The sequence below is a fragment of the Pinus tabuliformis genome, chromosome 8 (assembly GCF_031772625.1).
Source record: "Pinus tabuliformis cultivar Carrire ecotype Pingquan chromosome 8, CPIR1, whole genome shotgun sequence".
NCBI lineage: Eukaryota > Viridiplantae > Streptophyta > Pinopsida > Pinales > Pinaceae > Pinus > Pinus tabuliformis.
This window is the reverse complement of record NC_142294.1, coordinates 2,063,597,267-2,063,608,347: the sequence shown is the minus strand read 5'-3', so window position 1 is coordinate 2,063,608,347 and position 11,081 is coordinate 2,063,597,267.

Below are 11,081 nucleotides of genomic sequence, written 5' to 3'. Positions count from 1 at the left end.
ATCGTTCAACCACCATTAGTCAGAACTGAGCTAGATAAAGAATGGGAGACCTTCAATGATTTGATCAATCTTGAAGGACAAGGCACAAAGACACCTGTGAGCAATGTACAGACAACAGAAGATATAGTCACAGGAACAATTAGCAATGTCTCAGATATGGAACATATTCCTATTACCCCATCCTCTGAACTTATACTCAAGATAGAAGAGATTCCTCCTCTTGATATATTTTATAGTCCACAACACAAGGCAGTAGTGAGAAGACAAAGGAAGAAAAGAAAATTGGAAAACATGCTCTCTCATGATGCAGAGCAATTAGACGTTCTATGGCAAGATCCTACTACCGATCCCACTGAGAATCTCACCAAATTATCTCAAATTGTAGGAGCATATGCCTCGGCAACTATTGATAAAGCATCTCAGGTACATCAACTGCTAAACGAAAAGGAAGACCAGATACAAGTTTTGCAACAACAGTTGCAACAAGCCAACGCCAACAACAAAGCACAGAAACAGCTTGAAAGGCTACAGTAGGACTTCCAACTAATGCAGATAGGCTACCAGAATAGTTTGGCTGAGAGGGAAAAACAGTTATAGGATATGTAGGAGATGCACAAGGATGATCCTAAACTTATAGAATTCAACACAGAATCTATTTCCTTGAATGAACAACTACTACAACAATAGGAAGCATTGAGCCAAAGAATATCACTGTGGAACTCGTATTGTGAAATAAGTGATAAAATCACTAATCAAGTCGTGGATTTACGACATGATTATGATTTAATTGATAAACGAGTTATTGAATATTTGGCCTGGCAAGAAATAGAGGAGGGAAAAATAGCAGGTGCACCAATAATAAACGACAATTACAAACAAATGCTCTTTAACAAATGGGATGCACAACTCAGGAAAGCAGAGCAAGCAGTAGAAGAAGCAGCCATGGCAGCAAGCAACGTTATTGACTGTATAAATGAAAATTTTCATAGAGCAAATCTGATCTCAGAAACCACTCCAGGGTATCTACCGAAAGTACAGCAATTGCAAACAGGCTGGAGACAGAAGGCTCAAGAAAAGGCAGAATCAATCCAAAGGTTAACCAAGTTGAATTGAGATTCTTACTGGGCATACTTGGTAAAACCACATAGCCAATGCATGACTCTCAAGTGTATCATCAATTCTGCTGAGAAGATGGCGCCAACTCTTGTCGATTCTGTTTTCACAGCACAACTAAAATCGGAAGTCGGCCAGCCGACTCTTCTCAAGAAAATGCTGAACGCGTGCGATTTCAAGGAGCATATACAGAAATAATTAGTTAGTAGTTTTAATTTTAGATTTAGTTTTAGTTTTAATTTATTTTTATTTTTTCTTGAAATGAGGATGGTCATTTAAACCACATCCTACATTTTTGTAATAAGTTATTTTTAGATTTAGTTAGTAGTATTTAAACCCTTCTCATGCATTTAGAGAAGGGTCCTGAAATTTGTCAAAAACTTATCCCCATAACATGCACTTTTGTACCCTCTGAGGAGGTTTTGATGAATGAATGGAACAAGATTTATTGATATCTGTATTTAATATCTGCTACTGATGTTGCACTTCTGTACTCTTAGTGGATGTTGGATTAAGAAGAGATAAATCATTATCGCTTGAAGCTCATGAGTAGAACTAGTTATAAATGGTACTTTTATCTCTTAACTATTTCTGCCTTTGTGTTAAAAGTGATATTCATGTTCAGTTGTTTATATATTGATGCGTGAATGCTTGAGTTATCATTTGGCACTTTTGTACGGTGATAGCTATTTATTTATGCTTAATGTATGAGTAGCTTATTATGCGATATGCCTTTCACAACTGTTTCGTCTAACTTTTTATACAAAGTGGTTCATCTTTATTAAATTCTTTTCTCATAACAGTTGAATGATCTTTATTACCGATTGTTATTTGAAATCATTTTAGATCGCATAACAGAAGGATTACACCCCGGGTTAGTGTAGACTTAGATATTTCTGCTTATTAGAATACAATTTGCATGATATTAGATTAGAGTTAGAATTAGAGCATCTCACTTAAGAACTTTTAGAAGGGAAATATCAATTCTTCACACACACACACCTAAATTGGGAAACTGGTCCCATATCCCTAGTCGGACCCACTATACCAAATGGAAAAGGAGCTGCTAACAAAGGTCCGGATCAGGTGGGTATCCCCCTTGTTGTAGACCCGATTTTCAGGGCTTCAACATATTTGGCGCTAGAAGGAGGGCCCCGAACTGTGAATGGCAAGTAAGTCTAAATCTAAATACCATTTTGAGAGTAAATCACCCTCACCATCTCCCTCGACTTCTCCATCGCATTTAGAATCTTTAAATCTAGAGCCAAAAGTCGCAAGAGCAACAGCTGCTGCTACAAATCCTGACATTTTAGAACAATCTACTATTTAACCTCCTGAATTTGAATCTTTGATTCACAAACTTCAGCGATTTTCTATATCTCCTCAAAGATCTGATAAATTTCAAGGCAGCGTGACTTCGCAATATAACCCTGCTCATCCTCTTACCAGATTAAATAGTGAAAAATTTTGCGTTCAGCCATCCGAGTTACCTCTACCTACAAGGAAGAGAGCAAGGAAATCTCCTAAGGGGTCAAATAGCAAGACTCTTTCATCATCATCATCCATCTCAACCTCTCCACCGTGAAGTCAACCATCCACTCCTCCACTTCAGATCATTGTCCATCAGTCCATTGGTACTCCCACATCTCCTTCTCAATCATTTGGAGTCATAATATCCTCATCTTCTCCACCGCAGGGATCATCTTCTGCACTTTCCTCTGTTAATAGATCAGCGATGGCCCAATCTCCATGGAATAACCCAGGGGCAGTCTTAATGCTTGCACCCCTGAGTCAGCTACCGGGCCATCCTGAAAAATGGCTGCCTAAGTTTAATCCTGCGGCAGGCATGCTAGCGGGAGAACATATAAATAACTTTATGCTATCTATAAATCTCAATGGAGTTACCAACGAAGATGCTGTCATCCGACTTTTCCCTTATACTCTGCAAGGAGTAGCCGGATCATGGTATTTCTCATTATTGTCTGGATCTATTACTAGTTGGGAGATTTTCCAAGAACAATTCCTAACTAAGTTCGGTGATGACAGGTCTACGGCGACATTGATCAACGACCTGTCTAACCTTAGGGCCGAGTCAAAAGAATCTATCAAAGATTTCAATTCACGTTTCAATAAACTGTTAAACAAAATTCCTACTGCTTCCAAGCCAGCGAGGAAGTGCAAAGTGAATGGTACATCACTGCTTTACCATCAAACATAGAAATCTTTGTTGATAGGGCTAACAAAATAACTTTAGTTGAAAATATGAAAGAAGCAATAGCAGTAGAGAAACATATTATGGCCTTAGAAAAGAAAAACGCGATAGAAGAACGAAAATCCAAGAAGGTTACTTTCAAGGAAGATCCCAAGAAAAAACAATCGAAAGATCCATTCGATTTAGAAGGATTACAAAAAGTTTTGAAGACCATGTCTAATGAGATGGTCGACATTAAGAAACAAGTGGCAGAAACTTCTTCTAAAAATCCATACAGACCTTTTAAAAGAAACCCTCCGACCGATTCCAAACCCCCTAACGCTATTACAAGTGTTGAATCCGAATAAGAAGAAGAGGAAATCACTACTGAAGAACATACCGATGAAGGAGAAGTTGTAGAGTTACAAGGTATGTGGGATTTCATCCTCCTAGATGAAGAGGATCAAGAGGCATCCCCGGTTAGTACTTACAGTAGAAATCAACTTGATCCTCTTCAACCTATGCCTAAGCCAAAGAGCACAAGCTCGATGACTAAGGATAAAGTCGTAGCCAAGAAAACGACACCTAAAGCTACTCAAACCAGCCCAGTCCAAACAGACCCATCAACTCCATCTAAAACACTGATCATTTCGGATGAAATAGAGTATAATATCATAGAAGACATGAAAAAGACTAGGGCCAATATAACTTTTTATGAATTGAGCAAGTTGAAACACCAGCAAAAGATACTTTTGAAAGAATTACATGTTGTACCAGTTGCACCTTTGCCCGCCGCTGTAATCTATCAAGCTTCCCATGACATGGGAAGACCTCCAACTAATGCAATTAATAAAGTTGATCCAAACGATATCGCCTTAATTGGAGGTAGATCGAGATCTCATACTCCCCCATTTCTTCTTACTTATGAAATTTTCAATAAAAATTTGCATAATTGCTTAGTGGATTCTGGAGCTTCATCGAATATTTTACCAAAGTCAATATGTGCAAAATTGAACGTTCAACCACAAAAATTAGCTGTGCGCATAGTTCAATTAGATCGATCGCAAGTCAAAGTGATTGGTGAATTAAATCAGGTTACTATAAGGCTGTCATCCAACCCAAAGGTATGTCAAGTTATTGACATTTTAATTGCTGATATTCCGGAATTTTATGGCTTAATTCTTAGCAGAGATTGGTTAGTAAAACTTCATGGATACTTTGCAACTGACTGGTCACACATGTGGCTCCCTTACAATGGTAAACCAAATCAGATAAAAGTCAAGCGAGAAAGACATCAGAAATACATAGTAACAGAACTAGAGGGAGAAAAAGAACCAGTAGCATACAGCAATAACATCATTGGCAACTACTCAGTAGATTCTTTCCTAGGAAATTTTAATGCTCATACTTCACCTTACTTAGAACATTCTGTTTTATCTCAAGTAGAAAATTTCTCTCAAACAAATAGTTCTAAATGTATTAATTTTATAGATAGTCCTGTAAATAAATCTTTATTTTGGAAATTATTTTTTGACAGTTCTAAGTCTAACAAAGGAGCAGGAGTAGGATGTGTGTTAATAAGTCCAGAGGGAGATAAAACTATGCTAATTTGCATACTTGAATTTGATTGCACAAACAATACCACAGAATACGAGGCTTTAGTCCAAGGGTTATACAAAGCAATCGGATTAGATGTCAAATACCTTCAAGTTTTCAGAGATTCTGAAATTGTAATAAGACAGGTATGTAATACTATGCATTGTTTATCAGGTCATTTAAAACATTACCAATCTTTAGTTCAAGCTCTGACTGAACACTTTATAGCATTTAATATTTCATCAATTCCTAGACTCAAGAATGCTAGTGCAGACCTCTTAGCTAACGTAGCTTCCAAGCTCATTCCTTCAGAAGATTTTAGCCCTGATCAATTTTCAATTGAATTAATTTTTAAACCATATATTCCTGATAACATTACCAATTGGAGGATTTTAAACGATGATCCTGATATCGTGAGTTTCCTCACATCTGAAGGATCCTACACCAATCAAATAATTGACGAAGACCAACATGACCGACAATTGCAACAAGATAGCTCTAACAATGCCATACCTAAGTCAGTAGTTAAGTTAGAGGACCATTATGATTTGAAAGATCGGTTTAAAAGATCTACCAATTCAAAACTCCAAAGTTCAACTTTGAACTATCAATTAGTAAATCTAGGAACTGATACCAAACCACAGAATATCAATCTAGGCCTTGGTCTAGCTCCTGAAGAAAAATTAGCGTATATTCGTCTCTTGAGACAATACAAAAGTGTCTTTGCTTGGAATTACCATGAAATCAAAACGTACGACACCTCCATCATCCAACATACTATTCCAATGATAGAAGATGAAAAACCTGTCCAACAAAAGTTGAGAAAGATCCATCCCAATCTAGAAAACTGGATCAAATCTAAACTCAATAAGTTATCAAAAGCCAAAATAATTTTTCCCGTTCGACATTCCAAATGGGTTTCCAATATGGTCCCTGTTAGAAAGAAAAACATAGACATTAGAATTTGCATTGACTTTCGAAGTCTTAACAAAGCCTGCCGAAAGGATAATTTTCCTTTGCCTCCCATGGAACAAATACTGCAGGCAGTCACGGGATCAGAATTGATGTCCTTCTTGGATGGATTCTCAGGATACAATCAGTGTTGGTACATCCCGATGATCAATTAAAAACCACATTCAGAACTAAATGGGGCACATACGAATATCAAAAGATGCCATTTGGTCTGATTAACGCTGGTGCCACATTTCAGAGAACCATGGACTTTGCATTCAAGGGGTTAGTTAATAAATCAATGGTAATCTATTTGGATGATATAAATGTATATTCCAAGAAACAAAACAATCATCTTAGAGATTTAAAACAAATCTTCCAACGTTTTCAAAGGTATGGAATTTCACTTAACCCGAAAAAATCCTTTTTCGCATTAAGTGAAGGAAAACTTCTCGGATTCATAATGTCAAAATCTAGAATTCACATTGATCCTCACAGAATCAAAGAGATTTCCACAATACCCCTACCTCACAACAAGAAAGCCATGCAATATTTTCTTTGCCAGATTAACTTTGTAAAGAGATTTGTTCCAGATTTTTCAAGAATCGTGTCTCCTTTACAAGCAATGATTAAAAAGAACTCAAACCTTAAATGGGGCCAAGATGAACATGAGGCATTCAATCTGATCAAAAAAGCAATTGTTAATGCTCCATCTTTAGTAACTCCAAAATTTTCCAATCCTTTTATTTTATATACATTTGCCTCTAATAGATCATATGTTGCGATACTCACTCAAGCAAATCAAGAAAAGGTAGAAGCGCCAATTTCTTTTTTTAGTTCCAATTTACAAGGGGATGAGTTGAATTATTCAGATGTGGAAAAACAAGGCTACGATGTTTTCAAAGAAATTAAATATTTCAGACCATTTTTACTCAAAACACATACAAAAATCATAGTACCGTTTCCAGCAGTAAGAAATCTTCTAGTATAGAAGGATGTGGGTGAGAAAAGAGCGAATTGGGTTACTGCCTTACAGGAATATGACATAGAAATCAAACCAGCAAGTATTGTAAAAGGTCAAGGCTTTTGCAAAATGTTGGCTGGAGCATCGCTTATGTCCGAAATTCCATCTGCAAAGATAAAAATGTACGAGGTAAGCCTAAACGATGTTGAGTCATTATATGCTGATATCCTTTATTATCTAAAGAATGGATACGCTCCTTCAAACCTCGATCAAACCAAGAAAACAGCTCTAAGGTTGAAAGCCAAACAATATCAGCTAGTGAACGATGTTCTTTTTAGAATAAATTATGATTATGTTCTCCTTAGATGTCTTGAGAATCTGAAGATGAAAAAGTCTTGCAGGAACTCCACGATGGGCCAGCAGGCGGACACTATGCGGGAAACGCTACTGCTCATAAAATCTTATGCGTAGGCTATTACTAGCCCACATTATTCAAAGACTCACATAACTACGTGAGGAAATGTCAAGTCTTTCAAACCACTGCTGGGAGACAAAAGAAACCATCCTTGCCACTACAACCAGTTAACATTGAGCATCCTTTCGATCAGTGGGGATTGGACGTAATAGGTGAGATCGTTCCTCACTCTTCTAAACAACATAAATATATCCTTATAGCAATAGATTACTTTACTAAATGGGTAGAAGCAGTTCCACTCAAGATGGCTAATGCTGAAAATATCATCAAGTTCATAGATCAGTTCATAATCACCAGGTTTGGGTTGCCTTCTGCTTTAATGTTTGATAATGCATCATATTTTTTTGGTAATGCAATGACTGAATTTTCACTCAAAAGGGGTTTCAAGCTTAAATACTCCGCCAATTACTATCCACAGGGGAATGGATTAGCTGAATCTACAAATAAGAATTTAATCAGAATCATTAAGTGAACCATTGATCAAAATCATAAAAATTGGCACAAATCTTTAATATATGCTTTATGGGCAGATCGAATAATGCAGAAAGCCTCCATTGGCACTTCCCCCTTCAATTTAGTTTATGGGAAAGAAGTGGTTCTTCCAACTCATTTGGCAATTCCCTCTTTAGCCTTGGTTCAATATATTGATGAAGCACCAACTTCTTCCTTACAACTAAGGCAGCTGGAAATAATTAAGTTAGAAGAACAACGAGAACAGGCCAAAATAACTCACGCTCATCATCAAGCATTAGTAAAAGCCTCTTTTGATTCAAACATGATATCCAGAAAAGACTTTCAGATGGGAGATCTAGTTTTAAAATGGGACAAGGCTCATGAGGAAAAAGGGAAACATACAAAATTTCAAAGAATGTGGCTTGGCCCTTTTCAAATCATAGAAGTCATAGGTCCGTCTACTTTTATGTTACAGGATTTAATAGGAAAAAGAGATTCTTTACCTGTTAACGGACAGATCCTCAAAAAATATTTTCCATAGGAGATCATTCTTCTATTTTGTAGAGTAGTTGTTTTAGTTTCATAATAAAACCAGTTGTAAATGGTTACATTAGGAATTCACGAAAAAGACACAAATTCTCTTTTAGATTTTGTTTTTTCACTTGTATAAATAGAATTCTTTTAGAAAATTGATTATTATTATTGAAAGATACAATTAAAGGCTCTACGCCTAGAAATGATACTAGTTTCGACTTTGTAAATTTTGATGAAAAGCAACCTTTAGTGGGAAATTGTTTTGTATCAGTCCAATGAAAGGTATCAATAATAAAACGAAGATTCTCTGTAGAAAATCTCTTTCCAAAAACTCTACTATTGTCGTCCAGAGCCATCTTAAGGAAACAATGACTTCCTCCCCACCTAGGAAACTACAATGTTCAGAGAATGATCCAAAGATACACTTTAACTTAAAGAGTAAGAGGTCTCATCACGAGCCAACTTATCATGATCATAGATATTATAGCTTGCTGACTTTGCCAATACTGCATACAACAACAGGGCAATGACTTAATATTGTTGCAATCAAAAGACAAGGGGTCTCATCACGAGCCAGCTTGTTCAGCAAAGCCATAAATCAAGTGAATGATTGTGTCATAAATTGGCTATCAAACCAAGACATTATTCTTTAAGGGTAAAAAAGAAAATGAAAGCAATAAGTGTGGATATGAATTTCTCTTTGAAAGTTGTAAATTTCTCTAAGTAGGATACAGGATCATTGCTGGGTAACAGGTAACCCTTTCAAGGCTATAAACGCCTGCTGGCAGCAGAGGCTCTACCTACGACAAATGAGCATATTTAAAACTGATTTACAGAGAAGACTTTGTTTTTATCTTTATAAACCAAGTAGTGACTGATGTAAATACAAGGACTAGCTTGAGGGAGTAAATAATCAAAGTTGAAAATAGAAGAAACAAAATATCATTGATAGATAAAAGCATAATGTAATTGGTATTTCTATAATAAAGTTTAATTTTCTGGAAAATTTTCTGTTTTGGAAGTTTAGAAAATCCACAAGAAAAAGCAGAGATAATTGGTTCTTCCAAGTGAATCACTAATTGTTGTGGCTAGCAACAACCCCCTTCTTATTTAGTGTTATTCCTAATACTAAATAAGTGGGGACCCTTAGTCAAAAATTTAAAAAATTAATTAGTGATTGTATTACCATCATAAACATAGGAAAATATCCTTGAAAAATCTAAAAAGTCTAAGTTTTATGATAAGGTAAGACAAAATTATTCCTTAGGAAATATCACATCACAAAAAGATAATGAATACCTCCTTGCAAGTCGAATTCTAAGATTGCGAGATCGCGATGCGAAACTACACATTAAGAAAACATTTATCGCATCGCATACCTAAAAAATCACTTACGCTGAAAAACCTCAAGCTTCCGATATGCGATGGTGCATATCGCAAATCGCATTTCACAGAAAACTGATTAATGAATGATTGACATATATTGTGCTCCTGTGATTTGTGATATAGTGATACTGCGATTTTGCGATACTACGATGTTGCGATACAGCGATGTTGCGATTCTGCGATGTTGTGATCTGCGATATTGCGAAGAAAATCGAAAAATCGCTTCATCGCAGATCTTTCGGGCTCGTTGTTCAAAAAAATATTTTCCATAAACCGAGACCTGGTAATGCGCTTTAATGCTAATTAATGAGTTGGTTACCAATCATTAATGGAATATGGTTTTGCGCTTATCAAGGAGCTATTTCACATAAGCTGGTATATTTTATATGTCTTCGGCATTTAAAACTTTCCCATCACCTTTTCCTTATCATGACTCTCACCTCATTTGTAAACTGTAGGAACGGAGAACAGAGAACGATACAAAGCAGTATTCAGGATACTATGGGAATGAAAAGCAAAGCCCCGAGCTCTGAAGAGAAGGAAATGGCGCCCTTGTATAGAGACACCGCCTGTAATAGAGACGCTGGAATTTCTACTTGGGAAGGAATGTATAGTCTACTTGAGGAAGAGAATCCCAGAGTGATAGAAGTTGCGGCTACTGCAGGCTCACATGGTTCTTTTGAGGCATCCATTACAGAGCTAGCTTGTTCGTTCTTGCACAGGATAGTGTCGAGGCCCAAAATTCTTCCATACACGGACATGATTAAATGGATACTGGACAACACTGATATCAGAGATAGACAGTTTAAGACTCAGGGTCAAGGACTCATTGGCTCATTCACTTCACAAGATTTGAGGCTCATGTATCATTTGCCAGAGCCACAGGCGACTTATAACAAACAGTGCATGGAGAAGTTTGCAAAAGAAAATCAAGACTTGGCAAAATGCATCAAAGACTGGTCAAGGAGGGACAAACTGCTAAAAAAGGATAAACATGGTATGTATAGCACTGGTTCTCTCACCTCCCCATATTTATTTGTTTTTTATGCTCTGTAGACTTTTTGGGAAGCCAGACATTAACAAATTTTCATCTGAATGGCTACCATTATTGGATGCCACCACCAATGCTACTATAGTAGACTGGGTTAAAATATTGTTTGATAACTTAGTCACAGCCATTGTAAATTATTGGTCTAAAAGAACTGTTTCTTAGAGAATTTATCCCCCTTTCTACTTATCTGCATATGTGATGGATGTGATCTGTTATATTTCCAAGTTTCCTTTGATGGGTTGGAAATGGACGACTCAAGACCCCTTACCCATTCATGTTTATCATAAAGAATTGTGGGATTCTAAGTTCACTCCGTATTTCTACAAGATTTGTCATGGAATCATGCTGCCCATGTACAAAGTATTGT